We start from the raw sequence: 6,021 nt of genomic DNA on the forward strand, positions 1-6,021 counted from the left end.
TCATTCTAGGGATGGATTGGCTATCTACCCATGGTGCTACCTTGGACTGCAGGGACAAAGTAGTTAAGTTCAGATGTCAGGATGGGTCAGAGGTCGTCTTCAGAGGAGACAAGAGGGGTACACCTAGAGGTCTAATTTCAGCTCTTCAGGCTCGTAGGTTGCTTAGGAGGGGATGTCAGGGGTTTCTAGCTCATGTGAGGGAGTTGGATAGTCATGTTAGAGAGCCCGCCTCAGTGCCTGTGGTGAGTGAGTTCTTAGATGTTTTCCCAGACGAGCTGCTAGGGTTACCACCTGCTAGGGAGATAGAGTTCGAAATTGAGTTAATGCCTGGTACCAGACCGATCTCTATCCCTCCCTACAGGATGGCACCAGCCGAGATGAAAGAGTTAAAAGAACAGTTGCAGGAACTGGTAGACAAGGGTTTCATCCGACCGAGTACCTCACCTTGGGGTGCTCCAGTACTCTTTGTGAAGAAAAAGGATGGATCCCTCAGGCTTTGTATCGACTACAGGCAGTTGAACAAAGTCACCATCAAGAATAAGTACCCATTGCCAAGGATCGACGATCTATTCGACCAGCTAGCAGGAGCGGGTTGTTTCTCCAAAATAGATCTGAGATCCGGGTACCATCAGTTGAGAATCAGAGAGGAGGACGTGCCAAAGACGGCCTTCAGGACCAGATATGGGCACTATGAGTTCCTTGTAATGCCGTTTGGGTTAACCAACGCCCCTGCAGCATTCATGGACCTCATGAACAGAGTATTCAGACCATACCTGGATCACTTCGTTATTGTCTTCATAGATGATATCCTAGTGTATTCCAGGAATGCAGAGGAGCATGCCCATCATCTGAGGATAGTTCTGCAGACCTTGAGGGAACATGGCTTGTATGCCAAGTTCTCCAAGTGTGAGTTCTGGTTAAGGAGCATATCATTCTTGGGGCATATAGTGTCAGAGAATGGAATAGAGGTAGACCCCAAGAAAGTAGAGGCTGTGACTAACTGGCCCAGACCCACCTCAGTGACAGAGATCAGAAGTTTCTTGGGTTTGGCTGGTTATTACAGGAGGTTCGTACAGGACTTCTCCAAAATTGCAGCTCCTTTAACCAGATTGACCAGAAAGAATCAGAGGTTCGAGTGGACCGATCGATGTGAAGAAAGCTTTGAGGAGCTCAAGAAGAGGTTGACTTCAGCACCAGTGTTAGCTCTGCCAACCAGCAATGAGGACTTCACAGTATTCTGTGATGCATCCAGAGTAGGCTTGGGTTGTGTGTTGATGCAGAATGGTAGGGTGATCGCTTATGCTTCTAGACAGCTAAAGAGGCATGAGATGAATTACCCCACACACGATCTGGAGATGGCAGCAGTTATCTTTGCCCTCAAGATGTGGAGGCATTACCTCTATAGGGTAAAATGTGAGATCTTCACAGATCATAAGAGCCTGCAGCACATCTTGAGTCAGAGAGATTTGAACTTGAGGCAGAGGAGATGGGTAGAACTGCTCAGTGACTATGATTGTAAGATACAGTACCATCCGGGTAAGGCTAATGTAGTAGCTGATGCCTTAAGCCGGAAATCACTTGGCAGTCTATCCCACATCACGGCAGAAAGGAGACCGGTGGTGAAGGAATTTTATAAGCTCATTGAGGAGGGTCTACAGATGGAGTTGTCTGGTACAGGTGCTTTGATTGCACAGATGAAAGTAACCCCCGTGTTTCTGGAGCAGGTGGCTCAGAAACAGCACGAGGACCCAGAGTTAGTGAAGATTGCCAGGACTGTTCAGTCAGGCAAAGATAGTGAGTTCAGATTCGATGATAAGGGGATCCTCCGCTATGGGAACAGACTATGCGTACCAGATGACATCGGGCTTAAAGGAGACATTATGAGAGAGGCTCATAATGCAAGATACAGCATTCACCCTGGAGCCACCAAGATGTATCAAGATCTAAAGAAGGTTTATTGGTGGCCAGCTATGAAGAGGGAAGTGGCACAATTCGTGTCAGCCTGCGAAATATGTCAGAGGGTGAAGCTGGAACATCAGAAGCCGGCTGGAATGCTTAACCCGCTACCTATTCCAGAATGGAAATGGGAGAACATAGCTATGGACTTTGTAGTGGGGTTACCGGCAACATCCAACAGACTAGACTCCATATGGGTGATTGTGGACAGACTCACCAAATCTGCTCACTTCATTCCAGTTAGGAGCAACTACTCTGTGGATAAGTTAGCACAGGTGTATGTTGAGGAGATTGTCAGACTACATGGGGTCCCGGTATCTATAGTGTCAGATAGAGGGCCCCAGTTTACCTCCAGGTTTTGGCGGAGTCTGCAGAGTGCTATGGGTACCAGGTTAGATTTCAGTACTGCCTTCCACCCCCAGACTGATGGACAGTCAGAGAGGACCATCCAGACCATAGAAGATATGCTCAGATTGTGTGTGCTAGATTTTGGCGGTTCTTGGAAGCAACATCTACCTTTGGTGGAGTTTGCCTACAATAACAGCTATCATGCTAGCATAGGGATGGCTCCATATGAAGCTTTGTATGGGAGGAAGTGCAGGTCACCCATTTGCTGGGAAGAGGTTGGAGAGAGGTCCTTAGCAGGGCCTGAGCTTGTTGAGATCACCAGCAGGGTGGTGCCCATTATCAGAGAAAGGATAAAGACTGCCACCAGCAGGCAGAAAAGTTATGCAGACATCCGCAGGAAACAGGTAGAGTTTCAGGAGGGGGATCTAGTATTGCTCAAGGTGTCTCCGATGAAAGGGGTGGTTCGATTTGGTAAGAAGGGTAAGCTAGCTCCGCGGTACATTGGACCCTTTGAAGTCCTGCAAAGGATTGGGAATGTATCGTACAAGCTGGACTTGCCTGCTTCTATGGAGAGAATCCATCCGGTTTTCCATGTTTCCATGTTGAGGAAGTTCGTGTCAGATCCGGGCAAGGTTCTTAGCGAGCCTGATGTGGAGATCCAAGAGGATATCACTTATGTTGAACAGCCAGTGCGGATTCTTGACACTCAGATCAGAAAGTTGAGGAACAAGGAAATCCCGATGGTGAAAGTCCTTTGGAACCACCACAATTTGGAAGAATGCACTTGGGAGACCCGGGAGTCCATGCTCCAGCAGTACCCCCACCTCTTCTAAGGTTAGTTGAGATGTGTTCCATGTGCTATATGTTTGTTTCGCTATGCATGTACTAGTTGAGGAACATTCGGGGACGAATGTTCTTAAGGGGGAGAGAATGTAATACCCGGCTAGACTCCGGTATCGGAATTCCTACCGTCCGGTGGAATTTGGGTGTCGGAAACCTCTAGAAGGGTAAAAACATGTTTTTATAAAATGTTTTCATGTATTTTAATGTTTTAAGTATGATTTTAAATAAGTTTTTGCATGAAAATTCTTTAAGGAAAAACCCAGGTTCGGCCGCCGAAACTCACTTTCGGCCGCCGAAAATGCATGGACTTTGGGAGGCACGTTAGGCCCCCGAAAGTCTAAGTGAGGGAAGTGCAGGTTCGGCCGCCGAACCTCATGTTCGGCCGCCGAACATTGCATGGATGCGGAGGCACATTCGGCCCCCGAACGTGGCCTGGCCAGCCACTATAAAAGGGTCCCCTTGGTCCGCACGGGCGAGCTTTTTCTCTCCCATTGTCGGCCAAGGTGAGTCTCCACCGTTCCTCCCTCGATCTTGAGTGTTTCCTCTAGATCTTTCATGGTTTTAACAAGTTTATAACTTTGTTTTGAAGATTTGTGAGCTTTGAGCAAGTTTTGAGTGCTTGGAGGTTCAAAGAGCTTAATCTCTCCATCTCCAAGCTAGGATCGCTTTCCTCTCGTTTCTTCAAGAGGTAAGGGTCGATCTTGAACCCTTTTTATGTTTTAAACAAGTTTTAAGTAAGATCTATGGGTAGAAATGCATGTTAGGACATATGTTGAGTTTATGGGTTTTGATGATGTTTGAGCAATGTAGCTTGATTGTGTGTGAATGAAGTGTTGTAGATGGGGTATATGCATGTTTGAGACCCCTAGGAACTTGTATGTGTGTTTTGGTTGAGAAATATGCATGATCTATGGTTTTGGGAGGCAGGAGGTTCATTTGAACCAAGTTTCTGCCGTTTGGCAGAAACCAGGTTCGGCAGCCGAAGGGAGTTTCGGCCGCCGAACCCCTCTTGTGAAGGCAGCTTTCGGCTGCCGAAGGTGCCCCCGAAAAGAGACTTTCGTCTCTGTCTGGCACTTTCGGCCGCCGAAGGTGCCGCCGAACCTAGCTGAGTTTCGTCTCTGTCCAGGACTTTCGGCCGCCGAAGGTGCCGCCGAAGGTGCCCTGTTCAGCCGTTTCATGCATATTTTCTGTGATGTTTTCATGATGTTTTAGGGGGTTTTTGGGGGATATATTAGAGTTGTGTTTATATATGTTTGGTCCCTCATTGGAGTCCACCTGTGTAGGTTCGGACCCGAGGAACCGAGGACCCCAGCAGTGAGTGAGCTGCTTCAGTGTCTGGTCAGAGCTAACCAGAGGTGAGTGGAAACAAGCTTAATGTTTTAAATCAAGCAATTAAATGTTTTGAGCATGTTTCATGCATCATGATGACATGTAATAGGCTGATTGCATTAGTTCACGAATATGTCGCATTGCATTTTATTTTGTGGTTGTGGGTGAATGCTGTATGATCCAATTAGTCCACGAGACTTTATGTATGATATGACAGGAAGACCAGGACCCCATGCTACGGCCTGGCACGAGGCTTAATATATGATATGACAGGAAGACCAGGACCCCATGCTACGGCCTGGCACGAGGCTTAATACATGATATGACAGGAAGACCAGGACCCCATGCTACGGCCTGGCACGAGACTTTATGCATGTTATGACAGGAAGACCAGGACCCCATGCTACGGCCTGGCACGAGACTATGTTGGGACTAATTGGTGACAGGTTCACCCTTGATGTGAATTGTCTGTGTTATGATGCATCTCATGAAAGCATGAACTTTAATATAATGTTTTTTTTGTTTCTGCTCACTGGGCTTTTAGCTCACCCCTCTCCCCTAACCCCCAGGTTTGCAGGTACGGGAGTGATAGAGAAGAAAAGAAGAGAAAAGTCATATGTATGTAATAGCTAGAGTATGTGGACATGACAAATGATAAGAATGTAATGTAAAGTTTGAAACAGTTATGTTTATGTAACTATGTTATTGAGGATAGAGTTGTGCTTGACCATAGTATTTGTTAATCCCTTGGTATGTACATGATCTTATTTTATGATGAATATGTGAACCAACTCAACACTGAATGTATATTGCCATAGAGGCTTTGATGAAATCCCACAGAGGGATTAATGTTTATGTATATGATGAATACAGTGCATGCACAGGTTGAGTTTGGTATATGAAGAAAAAGAAAAGTTTTTAATTCTTATGTATGTTTGTTGATCATGTATGGGATTAAACAGGTAAACAGGATGTATGTAGGCTTGCTACGGGTTCCGGCGGCCTTAAGCCGACCTGAATCCTAGCGCCGGTAGCGGTCCGGATTTTCGGGGCGTTACAAAATGTGTTGTGCAGCAAATTGAATTGCGGCTTCCAAGTTGGTGGCTACTGTTTGATGAAGACTGTTTTGAGGCTTGGTTCCTCAGATTGGCTTGTCTTGATGTGTGCTCAATTTCTGGATCGTAGAGTAGATTTTCTTTATGTCCAGCCCTAGTCATGAAAGAAAAATAAATTAGTTAAATCAGTTCCCTGGCAACGGCGCCAATTTTTGACTATGCGGTTGTCGAAACCGGTCAAAAATAACCTTTTTGGTTATCCCCAATTTTACACTGTAGATAGTGGCAAAAGGATCGAATTCACAGGGAATTGATATTCACCTATTTTTCTTATCAAAGACGAAGTGAAGAAATTGCAAATAAATAAAAGGGGGTTTTGAGGTTTGTTGAATTAAAATAATATTGAAAGTGATAGAGCATAATTTAGACCATTTTATCATGATATTATTGATGTTTATTTACATCTTTTCTGCCTAATTTTGTGGTTTTA

Source organism: Manihot esculenta, chromosome 10 (genome assembly GCF_001659605.2).
Source record: "Manihot esculenta cultivar AM560-2 chromosome 10, M.esculenta_v8, whole genome shotgun sequence".
NCBI lineage: Eukaryota > Viridiplantae > Streptophyta > Magnoliopsida > Malpighiales > Euphorbiaceae > Manihot > Manihot esculenta.